The following is a 19,003-nucleotide window of genomic DNA, read 5'->3' on the forward strand; positions in this document are numbered from 1 at the left end:
CCATGATATGACTCAGAGCACGCATGCAAGCACACACACACACACACACACACGTGCACATGCATGCATGCATATGCACACAGACACACACACAGGTAAAAATGCCCTGCAGGTTTGCCTTTCTGCATGGCTTACCCAGAGACCACCACCCTTGGCTCTAAGTGAGGTGAGCCAAGCCATCACTACTCCTTTCGATAGGAACTCATTTACCCACTTGTCAGAACACCTAAGGGCTCCTCCCTCCTTCAAGGAACAATATTTGGCAGTGATTGACTATTATTATGACCCAAGAGGGTCCCAGTTGGCCTGGGATACGCTTGTCACCACCCACGTCCTCCAACGTCCAGCTGTGCAGGATATGGCTGATAATACCACGATCTCGGCTCAGAATTTCCCTGGACTCAAGGACAGCTTTTCTGCTTGTATATTTCAATCAACAGAAGCTCCAGTATTTCCAAGGCAGATGTTTCCTGTCTGTACTTTCCGTGTCCTGAGCAGGTGGTCTGTTAAAGCCACATTGTTGGACAAGACTTTCAATCAGTTTTTATTCCTGGATATGAGTGATGGGCAACAGGAAAGGGAGTTCTGATGTCAAATCCAGGCAGGAGAGAATTGTGCAATCAACCGTCTCTTTGTGCTTCCAAATGAGACCAAGACATGTCCCTGTATTGGGCGCTACTGAAGAGCAGGGCGTGTGAGAGCCACGCACATGAACTTAAATCCTACCTTCAACATTCAGTAGTTGAGTGGCTATGAGATCATAGAAAATATATATATTGGCCTCTGGCCCCTGGTTCCTAACACAAGAGTCCTAAAACCCTTGTAATATTTTAAAGGCTAAGAGCATGAGGAACATCTTTCGCTCTAAAAAGGCTCCTGGATGGGGGCTGCTCCCTAGAAAGACCAAGCCATGATTAGAGGCTTAGAATTTTCAGCCCCTCTTCCCTCCCCTCCTCCCATTGTCTAGCAAAGGGAAAGGATCTGGGAATAGAGGTAATGATTAATCATGCCTCTGTGATGAAGCCTCCATAAAAATCCCAATAGCATGGGGTTTGGGGAGCTTCCAGGTTGATGAACACATCACATACTGACTGGGGTGACGCACCTCAACTCCACAGGAACAGAAGCTCCTGTACTTAGGATCCTCCCAGACCTCTCCCTGTATATCTGTCCAGCTGGCTGTTCATCTGTACCCTTTATTACATCCTCCAACAAGCTGGTAAACATAAGTGTTTCCTCAAGTTCTGTGAGCCACTCTAGCAAATTAATCGAACCTGAGGAGGGGCTCATGGGAATCTTTGATTTGTAGCCAAGTCTGACAGAAGTTGTGGGTAACCTGGGGACCTACTATTTGTGGTTGGCATCTGAAGTGGAGTTGGGGACAGTCTTGAGGGACCAAGACCTTAACCTGTGGGATCTGATTTGATACTATCTTCAGGTAGATAGTGTCAGAATTGAGTCAAATCACAGGACACCCAGGCAGTGTTGTGGAGAATTGTTTGGTGTGGAGAAAACCCACCACATACTGGGTGACCCAAAGTGTCTGAGGTGAAGTGTTCTGTGGGAGTAGTAAAGGAAACACACAGGAGGGAAAAACTGGGGTTTTCTTAATGTAATGACTTTGGAGGAGCTACTTTCACTCTTTGGATCACAGTGCCCTTGTTTATAGAATAGAAATGCTAATATTCCCTGCCACATAGGAAGCTAGATGTACTGTTAGCCAATTCCACGAGCTGTAGGCATAAGCGATTTTTATGGAAATGAATTGGAATCCTGGAAAAATCAGTGTGGCCAAGGTGGAGAAGTAATAGTCACAGTGATTTGATTTGTGACATAACAATTCACTTGTATACCTTAGAAGGGGGGGGGGGGGTCCTTGAGCCAAAACCCTGAAACTTGCTTCCCTACAGCTAGTTCCGGTGACAACACTGGAATGCCTCCACACTCCAGACAATGCCAAGTACACTATCGCTTCCTTTATTATCTGGGGTTTGGGCTCTCTGTATTGAATGGGCATGGACAGGAAGTTCCTGGCTCAGAAAGATGGTCAGGAGTTTTCTGGTGGGTTTTGTTTTGTTTTGGTTTTGGTTTTGTTGTTTTTTAAGAACAGAGGTAGGAGATAAGTATGAAGGGCAGTTGGATAATATTTCAGGTTTCTAAGAGAAGCCTGACATTTACAACATTAGATTTGAGACAGAAACCCTGAATTTATATCTTGGTCCCCAAAGTCAGAGTCTGTGTGCCTCTTGATCTCTCTGAGCTGCTGTGTAATGGATGCTTTGGGTTGTTTCTCCAATTCACTTACCCCTTTTCCACCAGAGCATTCACATTTTTTAGTGGGTCACTCCACCCCCACCACAGTTGTTGGTGGAGAAATGTAGAGAATTGCTAGGCATATTGTTCAACTGTGACAACAGTTTGATCCTGCCCTCAGCTCTATGGTGGGCCCTGACTGGCTTAAGTCAATGAGGGCATATTACCTGTTACCCACTCTGATTGATTGAGGGATAAGCCTCTAACCTAGTTCTCACCAATAAGACATGAGGACAAGTTTTCTGAGGTTTTGGGGATAGACAAATACTCTGCCCTGCATGGGACTTATCAGAATTCATCTGTGTCCCTTTTCAGCATTGCCATGCAAGGATGTAAAAATTGGAGGCTGCAATGAATCAACCTTGGGAAAGAAGCCAACAAGGCAGCAGAGAGAATCATCCAGAAACAAAGCCAGAGCCTTAATGACAGCATGAAGCCCTGGATCAAACCATTCTTGATTTAGAATATCCCAGGGTAATTCAGTTATATGAGCCAACAGTCTTCTCAACCCCCTCCCCAATTTCTTTCTTCCCTAAGCTAGTAGAAGTTGAATTTTCTGTTGCTTGCAACCACAGTATTCCCAACTAGAACACTGTTTTCTCTGCCTTATTCCCTCCTCAAATTTCTAGAAGAACAAAATAAGATAATAAGGTATGTGAAAATGACACATAAACTGTAAAGCACGTGCCAATTATATGTGACAAAAATCAGAACAATTACTATCACTGCCATAAGGATATCCTAGTCCAGAATAATCCAATTTGCAGCTGTTGTGGAATATTTCCTTCTATTCCTCCAAAATATATTAGTTTCATTATGTTGAAATTATTAGATCACACATCGATAATGGTGCTTAATGGGGCTAACAGCATAATTCTCCTGTAAACAGAAATGTATATAATTAATAATTCTGTTAAGACTTCTACTCATGGGTACTAACTGCAACCCAGCCCTTACTGATGTGAGTCCAATTTGAGTAGTCTGTGTGAAAATGGACACCCAATCCTCAAGGACAGAAATATGAAGCCTCCACATTTCTTCCACTGACTCCCAATTGGTGGCCCTATCTGAGAAAAAGAGCATGGGACTGTGTTCCAGCTCTGCCACTGAATCTTTCTGTGAACTTGAACATATCACTTAACCTCTATAAGCCTCAGTTTCCCTGTCTACAAAACAAGGCAGTTAGAGTTACTGGAGATTTTTAACTTTTGGTGAGCACCTGTGAGAAGCTGCTGGAAATTCTGGGTCTTCTCCAGAGGAAAGCACTTCTACTTTTTACATCTGGAATAGTATATATTTTATTGTGGAAGGCCCACAGAAAACTTTATTTGCTTTTCCTTTTCATCAAGCCAAATCAACAAATAAGAAATCTAGATTAAAAGACCTCTAAGGGTCCTTTAAGCTCTATATATTAAGTGTCCATAGTTCCATGATTCCTGACAAGTAACAGTCATATCTGGGTTTTAGAAGATTACTTTGAAAAAATGGAAATTCTCTGGGTGGGTGTCAGTGAGGAGAGGCTAAAATGAGGAATCAGTGAGGAATTTGTTGCAGTCTTCTGGTAAGAAAGGATGTGTGGCTCAGACAAGAGTAAGAAAGGGGGAATTGGATTGGAGAGAGAGCCAGAAGTCTGGACTTGGTATAAGATTAGATGCAAGGAAGAAATCCCAAGGTTCTGGCTATTACTGAGGATCAGGTTTGGCTGCAAGTCACAGGAAACCCAAAATTATAGTGGATTAACCAAGAAAGAAGAATCTTTCTTTCTCAGGTGAAAGACACCTGGGAATAGACTATCCAAGGCTTTTTGGCAGCTCTTCAATATTTAGAGAACTTGGTTCTTTCTACCTGTTCAGCCACCCTGTCACATTAGTTCTATCCTCAAGGTCCAAAATGGCTGCAGGGGTTCCAGCCATTACACCCGTGTTTCAGGGTATATGAAGAAGAACAAGTGGAAGTGCAAAATGGAGGCCCCTTAAAGAGCTTTCCTGGAAGTAAAGTTTCCACTTGTACCTGGCCAACTAGAACACAGTCACGTGGCCACACCTACCTGTGGCAGAGGTGGAGAAATGCAGTGAGTTGCTAGGTATATTGTTCAAGATTCTGTGACTAAGGAACTATGGGAAAATGGGTATTGGGAGGCAACTAGCAGTTTCTGCCCTGGGTTCCACTGACAGAGACACTGGAAGGTGAAGGATGGAGGAGAGTCAGATTTAGGGAGGAAAATAAAGAGTTTGGTTTGGGACATGTTGAGTTTCAGTGTCTGGGAAACAACCATGAGAGCTGTATGATAGCTGGAAACACAAGCATGGAACTAAGGGAAAAGGCTTGAACCGGAGTTGTAAATTTGGATATAAAGGAGGCATAGAATTAATCAAACCTGATGGTCCCAAACCTCCTTGCCATCTCTTAAGTAGTTTAGTGTCTTCTCCCAGCAATCAAAGGGGAAGAACCTTGTGTTTGTTTGTTTTTTTAAGATTTTATTTTTTATTCATGAGAGACACAGAGAGAGGCAGAGACACAAGTAGAGGGATAAGCAGGCTTTCTGGGTGAAGCCCAATGCAGGACTTGATCCCGGGACCCCAGAAACACGACCTGAGCCAAATGCAGATGCTCAACCGCTGAGCCACCCAGGTGTCCCTCAAGGGAAAATCCTTAATGTCATCTGAACTGATTCATCAAATTCCAGCCCCAGCCACTGGCTTCCTCTTGTACCACTTGCTCCTTTGCTCTCTCTAGACCTGGGGCATGCTTGTTCCTGCCCAAAGGTCCTGTGAGTGTTGGCTGGTCCCCCACCTCCATTTCCAGCTATCATGTTCTACTGAATTACCTCTGTTGACCTTTACAAGCCTTACAATGTTGGAAAATGAGAACTCACCCCATTTTACAGTAAGCATAATAGCAGCTCAAAGGGTGATGGGATATCTCTAAGTTCACACAATTAGTAAGCAGCAGAATCAGAAATCAGAGCTGAGTCTCCTAGCAGGTGTACTGTGTTCTCTCCACTCAGCATGCCAGACTACTACTATTGGGCACCTCTCCGTTCTCCAAGGATGGACAGAGAGAGAGACAGACAGACAGACCCAAGACACTCAAAGAGCTGATTTCACTGAAGGGCTTTTACTCAATCAGTCTGGACAAAAGCCTGCCCCATCATTCTTCCTCCCACCCTCTCACCTTTCCTTCCCACTTTCCAGAAAAACTTGATTAATCCATTAGGTTTAACCTCTCTTTAACTTCCTGATTAGTTACATTTATAAACTCCATTTGTTTTTGCTTTCTCATCAAGCCAAACCAACATCCCTAGAAAAAAAAAATAGGCCAATTTTCAGTGCCACTGATTTACTGCAATTTCTGAAAATCAGACCGAACTGAGGAGAGACACGACTGGAATTTCAATTCCTTCTGTTCACATTGCAGGGATCTTTGCCGAATGCAAGGGAAGAAGAGTAACAGAAGAAAGCTCAGGAATGGCAGGATCCCTGATTTGACCAAGGCAGCAAAGTACCAAGCCTGTTCATAAAGCAGATTAATAAATTATGTCATTTCCACCTGTGCCTGAGTGACAAAGCCAAAAAGCACAATAACAGCAACAACAACTAAAGGTGAGTGATTCTATGTTTTTACTGGTAAAGTGAAAGGCTCAAAGTGATGGTTCAAGGGTTGGTTTCTCTGCCTCTATTTCCCTCCCTGCAGGCAGTGGTCCCCACAGCAGCTGGAGGGGATATTTAAAAATCAAGTTGATTTTTATTTTAACAAAAATAATGCATGTGCATAAAGACCAATTTGTAACAAAATTGATGACAAACTTCCAGAAGTCCCTTCTACTTCCTCACACACTTCTGCATTCTGCTCCACCAAGGCACCTACCTTCAATACTTTGGGCTGTCTTTTCGAGTACTTATCTCCATATTTTAAGTAACATACCAATACTTCTATTTATTGGGTTATCAATTAGAAGCATTAGCTATTATATTTCTATTATGGAAGATGAGAATTTAAGTATCTTATGTCATGACGACAGCCCCCACATCTCTCTCTATATATAATATTTATATATATAATACCTTTATATATATAACACTTTAAGGCACTGATGGATTTATTTCAGTCTTCCAATATTACTGTTAGCTAACCGATGCCATTCAGATTCTTTTTTTTTTTTTTTTTTTTTTTTATTTATGATAGTCACAGAGAGAGAGAGAGAGAAAGGCAGAGACACAGGCAGAGGGAGAAGCAGGCTCCATGCACCGGGAGCCCGACGTGGGATTCGATCCCGGGTCTCCAGGATCGCGCCCTGGGCCAAAGGCAGGCGCTAAACCGCTGCGCCACCCAGGGATCCCCGCCATTCAGATTCTTGCATGTAACCTGTACTTTGATTTTTTTTTTCCCTCTGGATGCTTTTATGATATTCCTTTTCTCCCTTCTGTTTTAAAACAGCACAGTGGTATGGCTTAATGTGGATATATTTTCCTCTTTCTGATGGAGATAATTCAAAAGAGCCTCTTAATCTGGAATCTCATATCCTATGGCTCTGGGGCATTTTCTTGTACTGTTTATTTAATGATCTTACTCCGTTTTTAAAATATTCTCTTTCTAGAACTCCTTTTATTCACATTTTGAACCTCTTACACCAAATCCCTAATGTCCTTACTTCTTCCTTCCTAATTTTTAAGTCTCCATCTCTTGGCCCACCTTACAGTAGATTTTTTCAACTTTTCCTCATACACTCTGTATTGAAATTTTTTAGCAGTATTATTTACTTTATTCTACGTTTAATCTTTTTCAGTTGTAAAATACAATATACATACTGAAAAGTGCACAAAACGAAGATATACCCTCAGCGATTTATCATAAAACATCCATGTTCTTTTAAATTATTTAGTAACTCATTCTTAACTCTTACTGTCCCTTTTGGTAGTATCCTTTTCTTGTTTCATGGATGCAACAGCTTCTCTGATCTCAAAAAGGATATTATGTATTTCTTTTATTTTTGTTTTACTTTAGTTTTCTTTTCCTCTTCCATCTGTTTTCATCCAGTTTTTGATTTCTGTGTGTTAACTTTGTATATTCATGTTAGAGATTTTTCTTTTTCTTTTTTTTTTTTTTTTTTTGGTCGGGTATATTTATTTTTATTTTTTTAATTTAAATTCAATTTGCCAATGTATAGTTTAACACTCAGTGCTCATCCCATCAAGTGCCCTCCTCAGTGCTCGTCACCCAGCTACCCCATCCCCCCAACCCACTCCCTTCTGCAACCCTTTGTTTCCCAGAGTTAGGAGTCTCTCATGGTTTGTCTCTCTATATAATTTTTCCTACTCAGTTCCCCTCCTTTCCCTTATAATCCCTTTCACTTAAAATCACTTTCAGCTATCAGAAAAGATGAATACCCACCATTTGCTTTGATGTAGATGGAACTGGAGGGCATTATGCTGAGTGAAATAAGTCAATCAGAGAAGGACAATCATCATATGGTTTCACTCATACGTGGAATATAAGAAATAGTGATAGAGTTTTTTCTTTTTTCTTTTTAAGATTTTATTTATTCATGAGAGACACAGAAAGAGAGAGAGGTAGAGACACAGGCAGAGGGAAAAGCAGGCTCCATGCAGGGAGCCCGATGTGGAACTCAGTCCCAGGACACCTGGAGGGCGTGATCCTGGAGTCCTGGGCTGAAGGCAGGTGCTAAACTGCTGAGCCACCCAGCGATCCCCGATAGAGATTTTTCTTAAAAATCATCAGGCCAATCATTGTATGTCCTGACATGTAATGCCATGTAACATATTTATCAGTTAAAAAAAACTAGATAGCCAATTGGAATTTTTTCTTGTTCACAGGATTTTTCAACCAGTGGACTTTATAAAAGGTGATCAGATAGAAATCTATCCCATTTTCTCAATGTGTGTGTGGTTCGGGGGTGGGAGTGTCACCCAATCAGCACCAAAGGGCCTGGTACATAGTTGATTCTCAACATTTACTTGTTGAGTGACTAATATTAATTCCTGTATGATTTATATTAGGGAAAATTGGAAATTTAAGGCCTCTTTTCTAACTTTTTATTATGGGGATTTCAAAGGTAAATAAAAAAAGAGTATCATGAATCCCATGTACTCATCATATTTTGGCCAAGTTTGTTTCATCTATATTCCACTCTCCAGAGGGTTTCCAAGGAAACACCTGACATCAGATTATTTCATCTGGAAATAGGAAGCCCTTTTTGACACATTGCCTTTGCACATGGGTGGAATCTCTCTGGTTGGAACTCAGGATTGTGAGGATTGTCATTTTCCAGTTACCCCTGGTTTCAAAAGTAGCTCAGTCTTCCTCTATAATGTGGGACCAACCCTACCAATGCCTTTGGGCTCAATCCAAGGAACAATCTTTACAATACTGGCCCTGAGGAAATAATAATTACTTTAGCATAACCAAGACCTGTCCTTACTGGGTCTTGTTCTTTGAGGAATGAAGACAAAGGAAATCTTGCTAGCAGAACTTTTGGAAGTTTTATTGTCCTTGAGAAAGCCTATGGTATTATGGCAGCAGCAATGAGATGTTTAAATCTAAATTCCACAAGGAAAGTTAAGCCAAGTTTTGTGAAGTTTAATCTGCAATGCCACCTTGCACAATCCCCTTTACCTCCCCTGTCACTATAGAAACTCATAATAAGTAGTAAGGACATCATCAGAATTAATAAAAGAAGCTAGCCTGGGATGCCTGGGTGGCTCAGTGGTTGAATGTCTACCTTCAGCTCAGGGCAAGGTCCTGGAGACCCAGGATTGTGTCCCATGTCGGGCTCCACTGGAGGAGACTGCTTCTCCCTCTATGTCTCTGCCTTTCTCTGTGTGTCTCTCATGGATAAATAAATAATATCTTTTTAAAAAAAGAAAGGAGCTTGCCTGAAAATCCAGACTTCATTTTCAATCATTCTCAATTCCTTGATGCTTTCTTCCTGTAGGTCTTTGGCATCTTGTGATCCACAATACCTACCTATCGGTGTCTGGAAACAGCTCCAGATGAGTCAGGATGCTCATAACATCTTGGCATCAGGCTCACTCAAACCCAAATTTCACAATATCCTACATCTGTTAGTATTACATGAATCTAGGATTTTCAACTCAGACTTTCCAACCTGGTAATGGAGTAGTCAACCCATAAGGCACAGTTTCTAAACCAATGCTTCTCAAGTTATTGTGAAAGATTAATTCATTATCCCAATCTTTCATAAGTTAAGACTTGTGGTCTATATTCTGTTCAACAAGATGCATCTACTTATCACACACTTGGATATTGTAAAAAATGTTAAATTGCTCTATGAGTTTCTTAATGCTTCGCCTTGATTTCTGTGTTTATCTTGTCATGGCAAATAACAAAGAGATCATGAACCAGTGTACCCTCTATCAGTGTGTTCTGTCTTTCATGGATGGAATGGGTATCCATCATGTGGCCATGCTGTGGGAGCATCTGTTTCTTCCTCCCACTTCTTTCCAACAGCTCTTTTTTTTCTTTAAATTTATTTATGATAGTCACAGAGAGGGGGGCGGGCAGAGACATAGGCAGAGGGAGAAGCAGGCTCCATGCACTGGGAGCCCGACGTGGGATTCGATCCCGGGTCTCCAGGATCGCGCCCTGGGCCAAAGGCAGGCGCTAAACCGCTGCGCCACCCAGGGATCCCTCTAACAGCTCTTAATTCCCATTTGGGGACCCATGTTTCTCTGGGGAAGATGACACCATTCCTGGCTATAGGCATGGGACAAGTGACCTAAGAGAGGCCAAGCAGGGAATTCCATCCCTCTGGCCTCAGAGATTGATTCCAGGGTTGATGTGTGACCCCAAATGGTCCAACTGGCCAATTGGAGTGAATCTCAAAACATTTCCTTGGAATGTTGGAGGAAAGACAATCCCTTCCTCCGGATTTGTGGTCTGTGGGTATGAGATCTGGGGCACCTTACTTTGCTGTAATAAGGCAAGCCTTCCTGAGCACAAGGACATAGAGGATGGCAGATCTGAGAAGATTATAGAGAAATGAAGTTAGAGTCTGGATTACACCCTGAACCTGTGGACCAAAACACGTCACAGCCCACCTTATTTCTGGACACTTCTCTTTTTTTTTAGTTTTTTGGGGTTTTTTGTTGTTGTTGTTGTTGTTAAACCAGACTGAGGTGGATTTTCTGTCCTTAGTAACTGAAAGCTTCATTTTTGATTGCATGCATTTTTTTTTCTAATAGGCACCTATTAAGCATGTACTGTGTGCCAAGTACTATGTAAGGTCTAGAAAAAATACTTCCCACAAAAAAGACTGTGAATGAGTCCAGTGAGGGGTGAATGGCTAATAAAGCTAGAAGCATTCGTGGATAGCATCTGCTCACTTCAAGAGTCCTATGCAATTTTAAGATAATATTTAAAGCACAGGTGTTTGCATTTTATTTGCAAATTATTAACTTCAAAATTAAAAACCAGAGCAATTTTAAGGTCATCCCTAGAAGGATAGCCTGACTTCCTTATATTACAATATCTGCTAATTTTATAATCTTTTCCATTTTTGCATACCATATATTCACTTTTATTTTAGTATTTTTAAATTGATTCACTCACAGAACTTGAATAAATGTATTTGAACAGGAAACTTCTATAATCCTCTATAAATGGGAAACCAGTACCACTTTACATGAATAGAAGGTAAGCATAAGATGAATACAATGAAATTATAAAATGTTAATAAATTCTGAGTATTGGAATTTGACCAATGTCCTGACTCTGTGGACTCCTCTGTCTTTCATGAAAGGAAAAATTAGCAAGAGTTCAAAAGATGTTAAAGACATGTGAGCACCAAAGCTGAGACTTTTTCCTGGTTGTGTTTAGATGGATTGAAAGGAAATTGAAAAAAGGGGATTAATTTCAAGCAATTCATTGTTATTTAACACTGCTTCTGCATATAACCACAAATTCTCTCCTCTGCATAAAATGTTTTATCCTTACCACTTTTCAGGAAACACCATTCTGGCCAAATCCCATTTTATAGATGTGCAAACTGAAGCCCAGAATGGCAACGAGACTCTCTCAAGGCTTTCTGATTCCCAGGCTGCTCGTCTCACCAATATTCAATGATATTTGATGACTCTCATTCAATTCATATTGCGATTACCTTCTAATCATGACAAGTGAACCTGTTTTGTTTTGTTTTGTTTTTTGTTTTTTTTTTTAATTTATGGTCATGATATCACATTTCCACTTAAAATGAGCTTTGGTTGCTGTTAAAGCTTCCCACAGTTGAGGCCAACTTGAAACAAGGCCCTTAACAATGCTGCCAGGTCTGTGTCCACCCCACCCCCACCATCATCATCACTCCCCGATGTGAGCAGACACAGGATTTTCACCATCCTCTACTGCCCCTTGCTGGCATCCCCAGAAATGCCCCATGATTTCAGTCCTTCTCTCCCCAAGCCTGTATGGAAAACTAGAAGCTGAGAGATGCAGAGATTCCTCTAAAGCAGGGTCTCTCACTATTTACATTTGGGACTGGATAATCCTTTGTTACGGAAGCTGTCCTGTGCATTTACAGGATGGTTAGCAGCATCCTTGGCCTCTACCCATTAGGTGCCAGCGGCACTTCCATCCAATTGTGCCACCAAAAATGTCCCCAGACATTGCCAAATGTCCCCTGGGAGCAAAATCATCCCTCCTCGAACCATGGGTTACTCTAGATGGATGAGTGACACGTTCTTATACAATCCTTACAGATTTTCCCAATAAACTTGAAGTACAGAGCATCCCTTTGCCTTGAGCACTGGGGCAACTGAAGTCATATATTTTTTTTAAGGCTGGGGTATTTTCTAAGGAAAAAAAGGGAAGTAATATCAACTACCCATAAAGTTCACTCCCTTTAGACAGTTCATCTGTGTCTTCCCAAGCGAAGGAAGCATAAGCAGTGATACCTCCAACAGGTGCTTATGCTACCTCCAGCTTCTCCATGGGGCCTCCTGGAGTGGGTATTTATTTCCTCGAACCGTGTGCATCTTGACTTTCAAAATTTAAAACCAGGGACATTTCTGGGCCTCATCCTATCATTTGGGGTCTGTTCATGGCGATCCTGTTAATGAAAAAATGCTGTACCTGAGAAAGTTCTAGAAGATCTTAGTGTCCCAGAGAGCTGTGTATTCTTCTTAGAGAATACAGCTTACATGTTAAAATATAGGTACCATGGTAAAACATGATTGACTGACTGAATGCATGAACATATATGGATATTTATCCATTCATTATAAAATACCATTGTCTAATTTTGGGTTCCTCTAAAAAGACCCTGAGATGAGAATGTGGGTACAAGGAGCTCATTTGTGAGGGATCCCAGGAGATGCAATGAGCCAGGGAAGGGAAGACATCCAATACGGAGTACACTAATGAGCTGGTTCCCACTGTGGGCTGCTCAGTCCCGCTGGGGACTTCTAGGAGGCAGGGGAGAACCTGCTCCACTACTGAGGGGCATGGTATTTGCCCATCTCTTCCTGTTCCTCACTGTTTGAGGGACACTCCTGAGATGTCTCTTCTCTGGCTTTCCCTGCCTCCTCCGAGGGATACCCAGCACATTGCCGTAGCCGGAGAACACCCTGAGGCTGAGAGACGTCAGAGCATACAAAAACTGCAGTCTGGGGGGTAGGCCTAGGCAACACAGGTGAATCCCAACAGCATCTGCCAGGAGAATGCACAAGAGGCTGCAAAGCTTGGAGGAGGCTCTTGCAGCTGGCCCACCACCCCCATCCAGGCCATGGTCTCTGGGATTATTTTAACAACCTCCTTATTCTCATGTCTCCATTTATACACTCTCCATCAGGCAACCAGTATGATCTTCCTAAGACACATGTGTGGTTATTCACCCCTCCTCCTTAAAACTCCTCAGGGGCTTTAAGGAGAGCCTGGGGTGGCTCAGTGGGTTAAGTGTCCAAGCCTTGCATCAAGCTCTGCACAGAGCCTGCTTAAGATTCTCTCTCTCCCTCTCCCTGCCCTTCCTCCTGTCTCATCTAAAAAAAAAAAACCAACCAAACAAAAACCCCCAAAAACTCTTCAGGGGCTTTAAGATGAAGCTCAAACCTTTCAACAATCCAATCTCACTTACCTCTGTGGACTACACCTTCTCAGCTGAACTACTTGAAGTTCCCAAACAGAATACCTATTAATCCTCAGAACTGAACCAAGCACTGGAGATGCAGGAGACAGTAAAGTCCACTCCGTGTCCTCAATGATATCATGAGGTCTATGGAACAATCTAGCAAGGTGGTGGGAGCCAGGGAGACCAAGATGGAAACAAGGAATTCTAACATTGTGTATGCCCGAGGAAGCTACTCTAGCAAGAACGCATCACCTAGGTGTAATGCACAAACAAGGGGTTCACTTATTTTAGGATTAACCCTTTCCCCTTCAGCGTTACCTAACAGAAAGTCAGAAGAGGGGGACACAGGACCGCTATGTTTGAAAAGAGAGTCTCTTTTGATGGGTGCAATAGGTGGCACATGAGCCCAGGAAGCAAAGGCATAGTGGCTGCACTGGACAGAACCAAGAGGGAGAAACAGAGGGTGTGGAGTTTTGCCCCTTTATTAGCAGTCTCCATGGCCCCAGGTGACAGCCCCTCCAAGTGAGTGTCTCTTAGGATCCCCAGAGCTCAGCAGCCCAGAGGACCTTCAACTGATTAGCCTCAGAGGTGGCTGGGCAGCTCCAGGAAGCTAGAAGCAGAGCAAATGGGGGAGTGTGGGAGGGTGGATGGGTCTAATTATGCAGGAACCATTTTCTGTTTACATAAAATATCTCAAGTAATCAGCAGTGATGAGCAAGAGGAGGAAAGAGCTTGCCTGAGAGTCTGAGGATGTTATGATCAATTAAATACCATCTTTGCAAGCATTTGCAGAGGGAAATTTTAAGGTGGAACCGACTTTAATTTGGCAAAGAAGATTTGAAGTGCTTTTCCTTGGGGCTTCGAAATACATGCATATCTGCCTAGCCTATGTCGCTAGTTTCATAAAGGCATATATGCCCTGTGTTGTTATCACTCCTACAGTTTTAGGACGAGTAAGAAAAAAAAATCTATAAATTCTGAGTGCCTACTCTGGGCCAGATGTTTTGCAGGTTATTATTTCTGAACTCGTGAAAACCCCCATAGAGACGAGCAATAGGACTCCACCTTACAGGTCAAGAAACTGAGGCTTTAGGGGGTAAAGTAATGATTCTGTGGTGACCCAACCAAGTAGAGAAGTAAGGTCCATTTTTACAGTTATGCAAAGTTGGTATTACTACCACGTCGCCATTTCCAAAGTCAAAGACAGGGCTGGAGAGCTGCAAATGTACCCCTGTCCCAGAAGATAGAAGCTGGGCTCAGCATGAGGATACTAAGATCTCACACCACACTCTTCCTCTGACTTCACTGTACAACAAGGCTGGACTTGATGAGAACGAGGCCCTACCAAACTCTTAGAGCCTCTGCTTGTCAGTGGGTTTGGCCATGGCCTTGTTGCCAAGGAGATACAAGTATTCTGAGAAATAGAGCAAGGTGGAGTGCATTTTAGAGACAGACAGGCTCCACTTGCAAGCTGGGTGATCTCGAAGAAGATACTCAACCCCTCTGGGCTTCAAGTTTTATATACATGAGTGGGAGATAAAATTTACTCTGAATAATCAGTGCAAGATTCAATGTAATGATGTATACATTAAGTGCCTGGCACAGAGCAGGTGTTTGTTAAAGTCAGGCACCTTCCTGTCCCTTCTGCATCATCCTTCTAGGCCAGCCCCCTGCTTGAGGTCTTTATCCCCTCATGCAGTAATACCTGTGCTATGTTCAGAATAGGTCAGTTCTGTGAGCTTCACACATCCACACACAGAGAGCTCATAGGAAGAGCACAATGATAAGAATTATTGTATCATAAGCACCTTTAATTATTATTGTTTGGGATCCCTGGGTGGCGCAGCGGTTTAGCGCCTGCCTTTGGCCCAGGGCGTGATCCTGGAGACCCGGGATCGAATCCCACGTCGGGCTCCCAGTGCATGGAGCCTGCTTCTCCCTCTGCCTATGTCTCTGCCTCTCTCTCTCTCTCACTGTGTGCCTATCATAAATAAAATAAAATAAATTAAAAAAAATAATTATTATTGTTTACAAGTGTACCCCTATCATCCAAAGATAACCCTTATTCGCATTTTCACATATACACTTGCAGATATATAGAGTGTAAAAGAGCATGCCACACATACTCTTAGTCCTGAATCGTCCACCTAACTTCTATATTGTCAACCTCTTTTCAAGTCCATAAATATCCATCTGCACTGTTACTTTAAAAACCTGTAGAGTATTCCAGTGTATTTATGAACCTAAACCCTTGCACAACAACCCTCGTTGTTGGACATTTAACTTTACATTCTTTTTGCTCTTAAAACCGCAATAAACACCACTTTAGCTAAGCCACCATACACGTGCTTACTTCTATTCATCACAGTTTTAAAGCCCAGAATGCAGGCATGTCATAAATTATATGATCTATTCATTTATTTAAACCAATGCCCTACAGCTGGATATTACATGCAATTTTTCAGCTTCTATAGGTAATATTGATACAAATGTCTGCATTTCACATCTTCATATCTTATCTGATTATTTCCTTGGGATAAATGCTTAAGAAGGGGAATGAATGATGCCAGAGGGAATTTGTATTTTTAAGGCATTGTAAACACTCAGCAAAACTACCCTCAGAAAGGCTTCCAGGAGCATGTTCACCCACCATCTTACTCAAGGGCTTGCATTCATTCAACAGACATTTGCTTTGTTGGGGGGAGCTCCTAACCTATGCGTCCTTCTCAGTAATTCTCTGCTGCAACCGAGATCCAGATAGATGTGCACTAGCTCCTGCCTTCAGCCCAGGGCGTGATCCTGGAGACCCGGGATTGAGTCCCGTGTCGGGCTCCTTGCATGGAGCCTGCATTGCCCTCTGCCTGTGTCTCTGCCTCTCTCTCTGTGTCTCTCATGAATGAATAAATGAAATCTTAAAAAAAATAAAAGACTTAAGAAATGGAGGATCCAGGACTGACCCAAATCCTGGAGACTTGGCTCTGCCCCTCATTTGGCCTGCGTGATACTAGACAGGTCGTTTCCCTTCCCTGAGCCCACCTCCCCACACGTCCACCATCTCACCAACCTGCAGGTTCATTGGGATGATCACGTGAGAAGCAGCTCTTTGAAAGAACTTTGGGGACTGAACAAATTGACTGGACATATTGCTAACACAAAGGGACTTCCTTGTGCAGAATTCTCATTATTGTGTTTTTGCACAGAAACTTTGCCGGGAGACTCCTTATTAGGTTTTCTTAACTCTCCCCTGCTGTGGTTACCAAGACACAGATGGAATATAATTTCTGACGGAGAAAACAGGCCCAGAGAGACTCGTGGTTTTCTTGAGACCACATCAGCCTCAGGATTGCTACCCCAACTTATCGTCAGCCTGCTCTCTGAGCTGTATTTCCTTTTTCTAGATTAGCAGCATAAAAATGGCTATTACCCCCAGAAGATGCACTTGTATTCATAGTGAATCTGATGGTGCCAGCAATTTAAAATGGAAAGGCAATTTACCATTTAGTGCTTTGTAGCCAAATAAAGTGCAGTGACCCTTTCTTTCTTTTTCTAGAAGAGTTGGAATTGTGTCTGGGGGTTAGAAGGGAGGTGAAAGAGATTAGAAGACTGTGCAGGTTCCTTGAGCATTGAGTTTGCTACTTATTTCTGTGTTTACCATGGCATCTGAGCACGGCCCTAAACCCCCATCAGAGGTGTCTGTTGTGCCAAAGAATAAGCATTCGTCTCAATGTCTAAAACCTACAGTCTAAATGGCCTTGCCACTTACTAGCTGATCAATCAATCAACTGATATATCAGTTGCCTGCTTCTGTGTCAGAACTGCCCTTGGTGCTGTGTAGCTTTGAACAAGTTCATTCACTTCTCTGAAACTTTGTTTACTTTTCTAGATACTGGAAATAATTTCTGCCCAATATGAGAATAAAAAGAAAAGATCTAGAGAAAGTCTTGATCACATGGTGGAGGTTCAATGACAAGCCTGAATAAGACTCTTAGAATGCTCAAATGACACAGTGGCTCTTCTTTATGTAAATATGTAATTGCACTCAGGACGTACACACCCCAAAACTTTGACAAAGGGAAATGTTACTCCCTTCTAGGGTACGCCTTCAAGGCGTATAAATGATGCAGGGTCAGTAATACATGGTATACATAACTGTATTCTCCAGCCATTGCCCACAGCAGACATTACTAATCAAACACATTGATCTTTGCTGAGATCCTTCTCAAATAAGGGGTTCCAGCCAGGTACAACCAACAGAACAGAGTTGACTAGTGTGATGAAACCTAGCCAATCCCGGATTTAATTGATCAGAGCACAATTACTTTAAATGATCCCACTCGAAGGGTTTTCTTCTTGTGGTTGCTAAAACACAATGCCCCTTTAAAGAACATTTCCTCTGCACTGAAGATCATCACAGTACCCCTTTCAAGAGGGTTCAGACCTCATAAGTGGACCACAACAGTAGCTTCTTACGAATGCGAGGAATGCCAGAGACCCCTCAAGCCAGAAGCCATCCAAGCTCAGGCTTATGAAAGACTGGGGTTTGGTGCCAGCTCTGAGCAGCTCCAGGCTCTGCCCTCCCGCTCCTTCTCCAGAGAATGTGCCCAGTCCAAAGACGCACTAGCCTTCCTACTAGATGTTTAGCCTTGGACAAGTTATGTGATCTCTTTGTCCCTCCATTTGCTCAACTGTAGGATGGGACAATTAACAGTATCTACCTCATAGATTTGATAAGAACATTAAATGAGATGATGCGTTTAAAGCCGTGGCATATGGTATATGCTCGGTAAGCTTTACTTATTATTAGCTATTATTATTAAGCACTTACCAAGTGCTAGGCATCATTGAGCATTATCTTAATTGCATCTTGAAAACAATCGTATAAGGCAGGTTTCATGTTGTTACATTTTTAAAAAAACTAATTGTTGATTGATTTGCACAAGCATATGGTGTTTGTTGATATAAAGCATTTAATGATGAGTGTGTTGAGTTTTATGCCCACACGTTCCTGGGAGTCCTCGCCACTGCTGCAGGAACACCATGTAGGAGATAGGACTACCTGAATTTTACATGGCTTCAACCAAATGATGGCGCCATTATGTGATAGGGCTCAAGACTTGAACCCAGGTCATGTTGGTTCTGTGATGCCATGAGGCTCCTTCTGGTTCCCTACCACCCCTTTTTTCATATGCACTTTAACAGAAAACAAAGACACAAAAATAAACAACAACATCAGAAACTTAACATTTGTGCTCTTATTGGGTACCAAGTCATTTCCGACATGTTTATCCTTGCTGCTTTATGTCATTGTCCCAAGAGCAACCCTTGAAAATAGTGTTCTTGCCTTTGGCCCCTCCCACCACTTACCTAGCTATGAGGAGCTTGGGTCAGTCCTGGATCCTCCATTTCTTAAGTCTTTTATTTTTTTTAAGATTTCATTTATTCATTCATGAGAGACACAGAGAGAGAGGCAGAGACACAGGCAGAGGGAAAAGCAGGCTCCATGCAAGGAGCCCGACATGGGACTCGATCCCCGGTCTCCAGGATCACGCCCTGGGCTAAAGGCAGGAGCTAAACCACTGAGCCACCCAG

The 19,003-nt window shown here is 42.5% G+C and overlaps 1 long non-coding RNA gene across 2 annotated transcripts; it reads left to right on the forward strand.

Moving 5' to 3' along the window:
• Nucleotides 1-1,867: 1,867 nt before the first annotated feature.
• LOC144299502 (uncharacterized) lies at nucleotides 1,868-12,030 on the forward strand. 2 transcript variants are annotated; one of them, XR_013366210.1, is made up of 4 exons: nucleotides 1,868-1,960; nucleotides 2,629-2,787; nucleotides 5,731-5,915; nucleotides 11,297-12,030. It is a non-coding gene; the product is annotated as an uncharacterized LOC144299502 (long non-coding RNA). The 2 variants fall into 2 exon arrangements; XR_013366211.1 differs by lacking the exon at nucleotides 11,297-12,030 and adding an exon at nucleotides 6,499-6,987.
• Nucleotides 12,031-19,003: the final 6,973 nt, after the last annotated feature.

The sequence above is a fragment of the Canis aureus genome, chromosome 27 (assembly GCF_053574225.1).
Source record: "Canis aureus isolate CA01 chromosome 27, VMU_Caureus_v.1.0, whole genome shotgun sequence".
Taxonomy (NCBI): domain Eukaryota; kingdom Metazoa; phylum Chordata; class Mammalia; order Carnivora; family Canidae; genus Canis; species Canis aureus.